The 12,882-nt window shown below is 39.3% G+C and overlaps 1 protein-coding gene across 4 annotated transcripts in view; it reads left to right on the plus strand.

Moving 5' to 3' along the window:
- RB1CC1 (RB1 inducible coiled-coil 1) overlaps positions 1 to 12,882 on the plus strand; it is a 166,212-nt gene that overhangs the window by 5,206 nt on the left and 148,124 nt on the right. For all 4 annotated transcript variants that reach the window (XM_077810279.1, XM_077810280.1, XM_077810281.1 and 1 more), the window contains exon 2: positions 9,529 to 9,646. The gene's annotated coding sequence lies outside the window, so the exon portion shown is untranslated. The remainder of the gene's footprint in view (positions 1 to 9,528; positions 9,647 to 12,882) is intronic.

The raw sequence follows: 12,882 nt of genomic DNA on the forward strand, positions 1-12,882 counted from the left end.
TGAGGTAGGGTTTTTTGAGGGGTCGGGGTGGTAGGCAGTTTGTAAACTGAGGCTCAGTCCAGATAGAACTTAAGTGATGCTGGGTTGATTGGGAGAGCAACTAGGAAATAACACAAGTATTGACTCTTTCCCCTTTGAATGAAGGTGTATGTTTGCCTTTTGTTCAAGTTTGCAGTGTAGGATTCTGGTAGGATTTCCTGGTCCTATTAGATGATCAGTGGAATCCCATTAAATTTTTTTATATTTATTTTAATCACAGGAGACATGGGGGTGGGGTCCTGCCACGCAGGGGCAGGGGGAAGGGTAGGAAACCCTGGGGGTGGTTGGCAAAGCAAGTACACCACAGCAGCAGCTCCAGTCCTGTGGGGCTAGGACTGACACCCTGCTCCAAGCATTGCAACCTGGCACATGGTGTCGCAGTGCCACTCACTCAGATTTGGCCTGTCCACTCCTCCCATCATGACAGAGGGGCAGACAGGCCAAATTTGACTGAGCAGCACTGCAACATTGTACGCCAGACCACAACATCTGGAGTGGGGACAGGAGTTGCCACTGTGGTATAAGTTTTTTATCTTGTTTTTATATTATGCTGTTCACGCTTTTCCTTAATGTGGAGCTCTAATGATCAGATTGTCTTCCTTTTATTTATGTCCATTCTTTTGGGTGCAGTTATTGCAGCTGCCATCCACACCTTTGTCAATTGAGGGTTAGGTTACTACAGTGAATTCTATAGAAGACTTTATCTGAAATATATTGGGAAACTTAAATTGCTGCAAAATGCAGTAGCCTGATTGTTAGTGGAGTATCCTGCTATTGGCATGGGTTGTGGCTTTGTGATCTTCACGGACTCTGGATTCTGTGTAGAATGCAGGGTTTCTGGTATTTACCTATAAAGCCCTCAATGGTCTTAGACCTACTTGCATACAGGGAGAGGTGGTCTTAGGTCATAGTTCTACAGTTGTGTTAAGTAGAGATGCAGGAGCTGGTTTTAAAAAAAAACAAAAAACACAACAAGGTGGGGGAAGGAAGGCGTTTGTTTGGAGAGAATTTTCTTTGACTTTGGAACTGGTTTTTTACTCTTCTGAGAAGTGACAGGGTTGGGGTACCCTCTCCAGTGCAGGGTAAGTTTACTCCGTGAATAAGTCCATAGGACTGTTCTTGGCCTCAGGGCTCTAAGGCCTAGTGGCCAGAGTCAACAGAGTTGCCCCAGCACTTAGGGCTGTAAGGCCTAGAGGACAGTGGGCCGTCACCTAGGAGGACCTGGGCCTTCCCTTCTCCATTGGGTCTCGGCCCAGGGCCCTAGCAGTGGCTGAGCATTCCACCACCGAGCTAGCAGGACTCTGACCTAAACACACCGGCTTGCCACAGGACTATAACTAGTCCCCCCCAGGCCACTTCTTACCATGTCTTTGGGGGTCCTCGTTGAGGCATCATCAGGGTCTCCAGGCTTCTAGTGGGTGCCACTGGTCCCTCTCGGGTGTCCGCATGCACTTGGGCATCTGCCTGGGTTTTGGCACCTCTGGCTTCTGCAATTGGGTTCCAGCTGTTCCTGTGCTGGAGCCAGCAGGGAACATCCTTCCTCCTCAGCAGTCAGCCCAGACTGAGCTGGGCTGCTCTCTTTTATAGAAGTGCTTCACCTTGAGCATGCCCAGTAGACTTGTGGGGATGTGACTTAACCTTTCCCTGTCCAGTGCCAGGTGAGTTCACCCCATCACATGAAAATAATGCAAATGTGGTGATTTTTAGGGTTCTGCAAAGCGATATCTCTTCCTTAGTTTACAGAAGGATGCAGGGAGAAGTTATGACAGGGGCTGATGATGGACAAAGAATATTGTTTCAGTCTTTAAACTGCTTCTGCCCTTTTTTTTTTCTTTTTCTTTCTGGTGTGGTTAGATGAAACTGCTGCTGTTATAAGGAGGGAATTTTTGTCATTGTGTTTTTAAAGGATCTAAAGGGTGCTTAGTATGAAGCAATAGGTACCATACTTTATTTTATATAAATTGAAATAAATACATCAAATCAAACTGAAGAAATATGTTTTAAGTAGCAATCAGCAAAGTTTAAAGAAACAAATGAAATGAACATTTGATTTCCCAGTCCTTGACTAAAGTATATCAAAGTAAAAGCTTTTATAGTACAGCTAAAATACAAACTTAGCTCAGAATTGACAATACTATATTCTGATAGCTTATCTCCACAAGGATTTGAGGCAGCTATTCTAGAGTTCAGCATATGAAATTGTCCCTGAGTTCTGTTTGAATTGTTAGTTTTATTAAAGTAATGGTACAACACTTTATATGCTTACATAATTTGTTTGTTCATGTTATCCAGCACTTGTGTAAGGTTTCATTTTGTTTTTCATAGATTATGTATGCACCCTATAGGAGTTGTCATCCACATGGGATGACTTTTCTTGGTATTGATTGTGAAGCATGTGTCACCTGTCTGCCAGTGGCCCTAAATATTAGGAGGTGGTTCAAGATGAAGTTTCTCCATATTATCCTTTGTGAACATAGTGTTACTACTTTCTCAACTCTTGATATATCTGTTAAATTAGCTGGATGCAGACTTGTTGATTTTAGTGTAATTTATTGACTACCAGAAAAGTAACTCCTTTGTATACTTTTGGTAAGCTTCAATCTCTTGTGTGAGGCAGAGGCGGGGAGGAGGGGACGGGAAATGTGGCATACTAATATTAGTATCTTTTTCACTTTTCTCCCACAAAGAACCTGATCTTTAAGCAACCTTTTAACTTCCTTCCTGTCTTCTTGGAAGCGACACAGGTCTTGCAGAAATGATATGACATGTAAAACTGAGTACAATTTTTTTGTCATCTTTGTCAATTCACTGTACAGCCAAAACACTTCTGTGAAACTGTGTGGTTCCTGCCACTGTCTGTGTTCTATTATAGTGTGCAGTCCAATGATATATACTGATCGTGCCATGGATAAATACTTGAGGTGTGGAATACTATACATATACCATCTTAAATTGCCATCCCTATTTATTTTGGAGAAAGAAAAATGTTTAAACAGTTCTCCTTTTCTGTCATGGCAACTATTCATCTTGATGTTGTTAGTGTACATTTTAAAAATAGATTTTCAGTTAATTAAACCTTGTTTAGGTCTTTAAACACCTTATATTTGTATATTTCTTTTGTATTGCTAGCTAACATCAGTCCTGAGATACTGTGGAAATGAGTGGTGGGTACCTACATAAAAACATTGATACAATAGAATGAAATGCCTCACTTTTAGGTGGAGGACATTAAGGCCAGGTTTACACTACTGGGTTTCTCCCATTGATGTCAGTCCTCCATTAGACCGACCTAATGACTCCACCCCCACAAGAGGTGTAGCGCATGGGTCAATGTAGTTAGGGTGACGCAGTGTCTGTGTAAACACTGCATTATTTACATTGCCTGTCAGCACTGCACAGAGCTCACAGCTGTAAGCCCCACTGCTGGGTGCTGACAGCTCGGGCTGTCAGCCGCCCACTTAAATCCTTACAAGCTTTACTGGTGAGAACACACACCACCGGCGGAAGAAGGGTAGTGTGAACATGAAAAACTACAGTAATTATTGCAGTGGCTGTCGGTCATCCTAACATGGGTGTAGACAAAGCCTAAAAGGCATAATTCCTTGTTATGCTTAATGCTTTACAAAAAAGACAGTTGTAAGTGAACATGAGCTTCTTTATTTTCATATTATTCAAAAAAATATTGGCACATTTAATGAATTGGAGTACAGATTGCTATTGTGTACAGAAGTCACAATTTCAGTTTTGTTTTACTTAATCTGTATGTCTCCTTAATTTTGTTGTGTTCATTTTTATAATGTCACAATCTAATTTTCAAACTTCTCTTACATTTGTTATGCTTAATTGCCAGTCTAATCACTGTTCTGCTCATAAACTCAGATTTGTTTGGTTATTATAATAGATAGTTGGATTGGGTACTTCAGATGTGATACATTCTGATTGAAGGGGATTTGTTAATTTAGGGAAGTAAATGGCAATTTTGGTCAAAACAGGGACACTGTCAGCTAAAAAATCTCATTCCAGTCTGAATTTTTTTACCTACTGATGTTCAGCTAACACCAAGGTATACTCTTAAATGGAAGCTATCAGGTTTTTTTGTCATATTTATTTTTTACTGAATTTGTACTGTCATAGACCAGGACCCCATTGTGCTAAGTGCTTTACAAACACAGAACAAAAATGGTTTACTTTCTGCATTTGACATCACTTTTTATTATCACTTTCGCTGTTTCCCTTGTATAGTTAGTTGCTTTTGATTTTGTGGGTCTTTCACACAGCAACTGTGGAGGAAAATAACGTTTTCTAAAACGGGACAATATGACTATAAAACCAAACCAAAACTCTCCTTGTGAAGAATCAGGGAGAAGTGTAGTATCTGCAGCTGAAATTGACTAGATATGGTTGGCAGTGTCCCTGTAATGGATGTCAGTAGCTCCTTAGCTATTTTTAAGCTACATGAAACTAGATGTACCTTAAAATAAAAATGAAAAAACAATAATAATAATAATAAAAAAACACTTTCAAAGTTGTGTATGTTTTGAGGTCCAGTGAGATTCAAGAATACTAAATTCCTTGCATGAATTTTTAGGTGTCTCCATAGATTGCTGCTATCATGCAAGCCAATATGTGTGATAAACTTGAGGTATATGGTATGGAATAATGTACTTCTGTAAAGAGCTATGGGTGATGCTTAGCTTGATGTGTATACTAAGGGTTCATGAGTCTCCATGGGATTCATACATACTGATAGTATTTTTAAATCTTGTTCCTTTACTTTCTCTGCCATCTGCAGTGCTTCCATTCTTGGGTAATCAAGTGAAATTTATTAAATACCGTTCTTTGAAGTTTTCTGAGGTCTGGGACTTATTATTGCTTAATTTATGTATTTTGTTACAAAAGCTCTTCTATTGACATCTCAGTCTGCGACAGTTCCTCAGATTTGTCACCTAAAAAGAATAGCTCACATATGGGAATCTCCCTCACATCTTCTGCAATGAAGACCAAGGCCAAGAATTCACTTAACTTCTCCACAATGGCAGTATCTTCCTTAAGTGCTCCTTTATCACCTTGGTCGTCCACTGGCCCTTCTGATCATTTGGCAGGCTTCCTGCTTCTAATATACTTAAACTTTTTTTGTTGTTAATTTTTGAGGTTTTGGCTTGTTGCTCTTCACATTCTTTTTTGGCTTGCCTAATTATATTTTTACACTTGATTTGCCAGCGTTTATGCTCCTATCTATGTTCCTCAGTAGAATTTGACTTTCAAATTTTAAAGATGCCTTTTTGCTTCTAACCACTCTTTTTTACTTTGTTTAGCCGTGGTGGCACTTTTTTGGTCCTCTTACTGTGTTTTTCATTTTGGGTATACATTTAATTTGAACCTCTATTATGGTGTTTTTTAAAAGTTTCCATGCAGTTTGCAGGCATTTCACTGTTGTGACTTTTTCACTTAATTTCCGTTTAACTAGCTTCTCATTTTTTGTGTAGTTCCCCTTTCTGAAGTTCATTGCTACTGTGTTGGGCTTCTTTGGTGTCATCCTGTCCTCTCTCCACAAGGCTATTCAATTAAATTATAGTACAGTTACTATTACCAACCAGTTCAGCTATATTCCACTTCTTGCACCAGATTCTGTGCTCCTTTAAAACTTGGCAGCAAACATGTACTGCTTAATATTTTATTAAATTAATTAAAATGATTGTAATTGTCATAATTTAATATTTTAAAATAGGTTTATTTTAAAAACCCTGTATTTAATTTAAATTTAAAAAAAAATCTGTTTTTAATAAATTTTTATCCACCCTGAAATGCATAGGCACAAAAGCAGAGTTAAAGTTGCTATGGCAACATCTAACTTTAAATTTAATAAATTTAAATTAAAATCTCAGCCTTAAAGGAGCCATGACAACTTGAGTTTTAGCTTAAATATATTTTTAAAAAGCTCCTAAAAAGCCTAGAACTAATCAAAATCCAGTTTAAATAGTTGTATTTAAACAGGCTTACTCCCTACAGAATTTGAAATTCAAATTTTGGTGTATTAAGGGCCTCTAGCTCAAAGGTGGGCAAACTACGGTCCGCGGGACCCTCCTGTCCGGCCCCATAGCTCCTGGCCCTGGAGGCTTGTCTCCGGTCCCTCCCTTGCTGTTCCCCCTCCCCTGCAGCCTCAGCGCGCCGCACCGCCGGCGCAACCCTCTGGGCGGCCAGGCAGCACAGTTGCAGAGCCGTGGCCTGACTCTGCGGCTGTAGCGCCACCAGCCACCGGTGCTCCAGGCAGTGTGGTTGGGGGGGTGGGTTTGGATAGAGGTCAGGGGAGTTCAGGGTGTGGTCAGAGATTGGGGGTGTGGATCGGGGTCGGGGCAGTCAGAAGGTGGGGAACAGGGGGGTTGGATGGGGCAGGTGCCGGGGGGGGGGCAGTCAGAAATAAGGGGGGGGTTGGATGGGGCGGCAGGAAGCAGTTGGGTGGGGTGTCTGGGGGATGGTCAGGGGACAGGGAGCAAGGAGTGGTAGATGGGGCAGGAGTCCCGGGGGAGCTGTCAGGGGGCGAGAAGCAGGGGGCTCGGATAGGAAGCGGGGGCTGGGCCACGCCTGGCTGTTTGGGGAGACACAGCCTCCCCTAACCAGCCCTCCATACAATTTTGGAAACCCGATGTGGCCCTCTGGCCAAAAAGTTTGCCCACCCCTGCTCTAGCTTAGATAACAGAGTAAAGAAAACATAAAGTGACACAGTGCATTTCTGAATTTTCACTTTAAATAAACTAAGGTTTTAGCAACATAAAATTCTTAACTTACATTTAATTTTTATGTTTATAATGTCCTGTAAACTGATTATACTCATTGTTCTTTACCATTAGTACATTGACAGAGGAAAGGGAAGGAAGGATGGATCTAAGTATAAGCATGTTTTGTTTGTTTTTTGTCATGCTTGGGTCTGCCCATTCACCTTTCCTGTCTGCAAAGGACCCTTATGGAAATCAACAGGGGATCAGAAACACTATTTTGTTTTTAAAAAAGGAAATTTGTACATGGTTTTTTAAACATGCTATAAGAAACTTGAATTATTTGAAATTTATCAACTAAAAAATAAAATCAAATTGGCAGTGCGCCTTTAAAGCTGAACTGTGGAACTTGTATTTGTTTCTCTCTCCATTATCCAGAAGTGCAGTAATCCAGTTTCGACTCATGAGCATGGAAATGATTTGTAGTCTGAAAGGATTGTTCAAGCAAAATCAAACAATGGAACATGGAGATTCTGCACATATAGCACAAATGGACCAAAAAGTTACTTTGGTACCATTTACATGTTGCATCGAGCTTGGAATGTTATGAAAGCCATAGTGTTATAGCGTTGTTACAGAAGAGTTGGTATTGTATGCCTTTAAGGAGGCTTTTACATTGGCCAGTTTTTATGGATGTAACAGAGGGTTTTGTTGGTTGGGTGCAGTGCTTAATTTTTGCCAGGACTGAGGCTTGGAGGCACCTCTAGGCTTGGCAGTTCATATCCCTGGCACCTCTGGGCTTGGTACATCAGTTATGAATGTAAAAAGATTGCTTGAGCCCCATCACCTCTTTCATTACAAATTAAGCACTTGTTGGGTGGGTGGCTTTTGTTTTGTTTTCAATAAGCAGTGTTGAGCTAAGTGAATTAACTTTCTAAATGTGCTAAATGAAATTAATAAGCTTTAAAGTACTCTGTGACAAAACAATTAACTGCACCTCATGAATCATCTCTAAAATTAACTCAGCTTTTCAGAGTTGCCACTAACCTGAAAAAAAACCCTGCATCTTGTAATATTTTGAGAAGCTAAACCAATTTAATAATTGGACTTTGACTGCAAATTCACCACACAAAATAGTGAAAACGTTTTGCAGGAGATCTAAATACAACATGGTTAATTTGTGTTTGATTTTTTTTTCTGTTAGATGCTGTATTCTTTTACTTGTATTGATTTGGGTAGCTTTTTCATTTTTTTTTTAATCTTTGCATTTTTCTTGTATTCATGTTTTTCTATCATCTGTCTGCTGTAGCAAGTGTTATGTTTAAATAATAGCTTAGCCATTAAGCTGAATGGCATGATTTATAATTATTGTATTTTGTCTGGTAATACAGATTCCTATCTTGTGTCTTAAAGATCTCATTTATAGAACTCCCCTGATCACAAGTTAGGTCGTGACTGTACTGTGCCTTCAGTATCTGGTCCTAGCCCCTGTTCTGTTTTTGTCTTTCCACTTCGTGTTTGTCCCTTCCATTTCTTCCTTTTCTATCTCTCCCTTCTCTCTCTGTCACACCTGTGATATCTCTTCTTCTCACAGGAGTGCCACTGAAAAGGAAAAAGTTAAGCAATTAGCACTAATAGGAAAAGTTGAATTAGATTTTTAAAAATGCTGTTTTTAGTCAAAGAATAAATGGACACAGATCTGACATCAGGAATCATAACATTCAAAAACCCGGTAGGAGAACACTTCAACCTCTCTGGCCACTCAGTAAAAGACTTAAGGGTGGCAATTCTGCAACAGAAAAGCTTCAAAAACAGACTTCAAGGAGAAACTGCTGAGCTTGAATTAATATGCAAACTAGATACTCTTAACTTGGGTTTGAATAGAGACTGGGAGTGGCTGGGTCATTTCACATACTGAATCTATTTTCCCGTGTTAAGTATCCTCACACCTTCTTGTCAACTGTCTAAATGGGCCATCTTGATTATCACTACAAAAGTTTATTTTTCTCCTGCTGATAATAGCTCATCTTAATTAATTAGCCTCTTGCAGTTTGTATGCCAACTTCCACCTTCTGTGTGTGTGTGTGTGCGCGTATCTTCTTACTATATGTTCCATTCTATGCAGCCGATGAAGTGAGCTGTAGCCCACGAAAGCTTATCCTTTCGTACATTTGTTAGTCTCTAAGGTCCACAAGTACTCCTGTTCTTTTTATTTTTAGTCTGTGTAGTGATTTGATTTTTATGTTTATTTTTTTTTTAACCTGAGTTCCCATTTAAGTATTTTAGGACAATCTAGTGAAGCAGTAGTATTGGAAGTGTGTGAAGAAACACTTACAGATTATATTTAAAATTTAACTACTGGTTCTCAGTTTCTTAAGGAAATGGGAAAATATTCTAATTTGTGGAAGAATCCCCTGGATATTGAGTTCTCTGCTCCTTCTGTATCTAAACTTATAATTTGGTGGTGTTTTTTGTCTCAAGTTTAATTGAGTAGGTCTAGCATATGTAACTAAATTTTTGTTTTTACAGCAATTGACTAATCTTAAATTAATTTAACTCTTTTTGTAGTTACTGAAAAAGTTTGTTGAAAGTGTAATACTTAAAACAAATATTAAGCAAAATGTCACAAAATTAGAGTAATTAAATGTTTGTAACATAGATACATCAATTTGCTCCTCTGAGGTGCAGCACTGGCAATAAAAACTTCTTCATTGTTCAGTTTTAAGCAAACATTCTATGGATATTCCTAATTACATTCTGTATCTTTTGTTTGCAGGTATTTTACTCTCATTTTGAACACTCATTCCATTCTGTTGCCAAAATCAACTGAAGCAAATGTGCACCTTATCCTGCTGTGTTTTAAAGAAGGTGGTATCTCTGTATAGCTCCTGAAGGTAATCCTTTTTTCCCTTGATGTTGTAACTTTTTTTTTAAGTTAAGTCTACTACATGGTGATGTGTGACAGTTATCCTATAGATTGGCTTATGTTTGGTTTGATCTTGTCAATGATTTTGGTTTTTTGTAAATGTAAAAAATGGCAATACTAGCTTCATCATTAAGGATTATGAAACAATTCTGAGGATTAATTAACTCCTGTGTACAGGGGCAGCACAAAACTTTTGGCCCACTTACCAAGTGAGTGCCACTTAAATCTGCAAAATAGGACTTTTTTTTCCACAAGCGTTGAAGAAGCCTTGTTCCAGCCCTCTGCATAGGGATGAATTTCATCCTGAGAGAATAGATGATGATTAGCACCATTAGCTTTTTCCATACCGAAACACCAGAGGATAACAAATCATACTTAATTCCTGCTGAGCTTTGTTTGACTGTTTTGTCTAGCAAGTTTGTGTGATTTATAGAAACAGTTTTATATTCTTCATCACTGAGATTCAGGTATGGTTATGGTGAAAACGACTTATTGTGATAACTTGTTTATGGACACTGATTTATAATTAAGATGCATCGATGAAGTGAGCTGTAGCTCATGAAAGCTTATGCTCAGATAAATTGGTTAGTCTCTAAGGTGCCACAAGTACTCCTTTTCTTTTTGTGAATACAGAGTAACACGGCTGCTACTAAACCTATAATTAAGTTGTATTTTTAAGATTTGGAATTATAGCAATGATTGCTAGTCCATTCTTCAGAATCCACCAGATCATTCCACAGTCTAACATTTTTTTTGAGACTGTACTCCTCTCTCACCAGTGTAAATTAACACTAAATTCAATGTTTTACCTGGGATTAAATAGGTGGAAGTAAGAGGAGAATTGGGTGCACTGTATATAACACTGTTGTGTTGCTTTCTACCTAAAAACAATGTTTTAGTCTCTGAACCCCAGAGGTAAAAATAGAGGTCTTGACTAGTTTGTGTATTTCCTATAATGTATGTTTGAAAAGGTGGGGAGAGAGCACAGCTCCAGAATTTAGAAGGGAAGATTTTTCTGAACTTTTCCGGAGCTAGTCTTTTGAGTTGGTAGCTATTTTATTTGCCCATTTGTCTCCCCCGCCCTCCATTTCAATTTCTATTTAGTCTGGTGCCTTTCCCACACTTCCATTTTTGTTTGGCTCCTTCTGTCGCTTGTATTTTGTTGTCAGTGTCTGTATACAAAGGAAAGTGCATTTTGCTTTAGAATAACCTGAAGTTTGAATTTAAATCAATAGTTATACTGCCATATCCCTCTGTTTGGACACACTTATTCTAATATAATAGTGGCTTTTTTAGGTTTAGCTTAAGTCACTTGGAAAAGAATTTAAGCTAAACTGAAAAAAGCCATTACTATGCTGCAATAAGTATGTCCAAATGGGGTTATATATTCTTATAACGAGTAAAATTCTTCCAAGTAGACAAGACCTAACTTTCCAGAATTCCTCCAGCAGCAGAAGAGCTTTTTTCAGTGTGTTTGAAATACATTTTGAAGTTTCTCCTACAGCTGTTTACTGGCTCAGAATTGCTACTAATTTGGAAGAGGTTGCTCACAAGCTTTCAGTTTTGTCAAATTCTGCTTCTCCCGGGCCAGACACAAACATGCAACTGAAGACAGGAGAAGAAAGAGGGAAAGAGTGCTCATTTTTGTTCAGATAGTGGGGTAGTAGTAATTGTTTTCGGCTCTGACAAAATTTGTGTCTCCTTTCTCAAGCAGGGAGGATCTCTGGTTTCTCTGAGTGTATCTGTGGTAGCAAAATTCATACCCTTAATTCCTCACTAGTGCAAGATTGGATAACGTGGTAGTAAAAACGATTGAGCCTTTTGTATACTAATGCTTCCATCTGCCTTGGTGGAAAATTATGGGCCTGAATTTTGGCAGTGTATCTGGACAAGAGTGAGGTCAGAAAGATGGCATCAGAACACGAGGACCCCTTCTCAGATGGCAGACTTCACCTCTTTCCTACTGGCAGATATAGTAGGTACAGCATCTGGCAAGCAGACTAGTGCAGGGATCTGGGGCTATTAACCTATGTTGTCAGACTTGAAAAATGCCATGTGCCATAGTCCAGTAGAATGGTAACACCCATTAGAACCTAATTCAGAATGGAGGCGGGGTGGGGGGGAAGAAAAGGAATAGATATCGAACTCACCAAATTAAATAACCACGCTTCCTCTTCAGAATATTCTTAGGTTTTTATAATTGTTGAGTCTTTGGAAAGGCCCAGGATTCAATAGCAGTCATTTCTAGTAGTTGTCTTTAACTCAAACACTCTTAGTCTGTAAACAGAACAACCTTGAGACAGTTTAGGAAGATAACAAATCCAGCTTTCAAAAACAAAAGTTCCCAGCGTGTATTTGGTTCTTGTTAGTATTGCTTTGCTTGTGTGTTTAAGCCTTTTTTCAGCATTGAAGGGGAAGGATTTAATTGTCCATAGGCTTTAAACACATGAATCTCTTTCCTGTAGGTAGGTCAGATCAGGTTGGTCACATTGTGCCAACTAAGTGCACTATTTTCCTCATAAAGAACAGGAGATACCTTTTGCTTTGCATGAGGTAGACACTGAAGGATGCGAGAAACTACTTATTAGAACAAAACAAACCTCCATAAACTGCTGCTTTTCTGATGCATAGGGCCAGTACACGAGATGCTATGTTGGATTATGTGCCTGACTTAGTTTAACTGCTGTAAAAGGAGAGTGGTGTGATTGCAGTGTGGATATGCACACCCACTGCTTTAGTAGTCGGAGGTGATGCTGTGGATCGAAATGTTTCCCTTCAGCTGAGTGTTCCTCAGTCTGAAAATTTGAGAGGAGACGTGTTCCCTCCTTGTACAAGGCAGAGAAAAAGAAACAGCATGGAAGTTCAAATGGCATAAATCCCTTGTGTTCTGTATCCATGTTGCAAGTGTAGTCTTCTGGCGTCACATAAAGTGGTGTGCAGCTGCTCAAAAGCAAATTCTTATTTTTTTGTATTACCGTAGTGCCTAAAAGCCCTAGTTGTGGACCGGGGTCCCATTGTGCTGGTGGTTGTACAGACACAGAACAAAAAGATAGTCCCTGCCCCAAAGAGCTTGCCTTCTCTTAGATAGTAGGTTGCTGCTTCTCCAACTCTAAGCATCTAATTTTTCAATGGCTGTGTTTGGTCAGGGAAGCATGGGTTGAGTCTATGGAAAAACCCAGGATTCAATTGCAGTGGACATATTCC

The sequence above is a fragment of the Eretmochelys imbricata genome, chromosome 2 (genome assembly GCF_965152235.1).
Source record: "Eretmochelys imbricata isolate rEreImb1 chromosome 2, rEreImb1.hap1, whole genome shotgun sequence".
Taxonomy (NCBI): domain Eukaryota; kingdom Metazoa; phylum Chordata; order Testudines; family Cheloniidae; genus Eretmochelys; species Eretmochelys imbricata.